Source organism: Megalopta genalis, unplaced genomic scaffold (assembly GCF_051020955.1).
Source record: "Megalopta genalis isolate 19385.01 unplaced genomic scaffold, iyMegGena1_principal scaffold0467, whole genome shotgun sequence".
NCBI classification, from domain to species: Eukaryota; Metazoa; Arthropoda; class Insecta; order Hymenoptera; family Halictidae; genus Megalopta; species Megalopta genalis.
Genome location: NW_027476536.1, coordinates 125,001 through 125,892, shown reverse-complemented (window position 1 = coordinate 125,892; position 892 = coordinate 125,001).

Sequence of the window (892 nt, the reverse complement as noted above, 5' to 3'; positions counted from 1 at the left end):
CCACGGGTCGGTGTCTTTGACCGAATGGCCCATATGTGGCAAGCCCTACGGGGTTGGTTACCCGTATGCACTTTGTATGTATACTCGTACTCACTGAGCAATCGACTCTTCTGTCCGAGCGATGGAAAAATTTTTTAAAATGCATCTGTAAGATTTGGAAGCAAATCGTACCAATTGAAAACTGTGGCTAAAATGAATAGCCCAGTGGAGAGAGAAAACTATCAAAAAACTGATTTTTTAAATCAAGAGGTGTCAGAAATCGAAATGCCTAGCGCGAGCGGAAGAACACGCTTTCTCGCCAGTCCAGCATGTGTCCTGTCCGTTCTTCCTCGGCTTGCCGATTTTGCCCAGATCAGAGGTTTCGTGCTTCCGGCGGTCAGAAGATCAGCGTGAGCGTACGCGCTTCCACGACTATGGCATCACCCATGTACTTTTTCCTTTGAATATATTTGAGTACATAAAAAATATTAAAACATATAGAGAGAACTGTGTCTTGGATCTTAAAAATTTGTCAATAGCGATGATATATTATTACTTAACTTGAAGTATTTGTACGTTTTAGCTGGGACGTACATTTATCTTACAAGATGTTAATAGCGAGACTCTTGAAGATAAAATTATCTTGTGATTTTATGAAGGCAAAGATAGAAACGTACGAAGCTGGCGTACGTAGAAAAATGTGATTTTACGATAGAACAAAAATATAATACGTACGTTTTTGGGCGTACGGTAAAATATCTGTATGGTAGAAAAATGAAAGAAATTGAGCGTTAAAGAAGATATGTTACAAGCGCGGAATGTGGCAAAACTTGTACATATTTGAAAGAGAAAAGTGGTGTGTCGACCTGACATATATATATGAAACAGGCGACGATGGAAAAGGATTTAAATT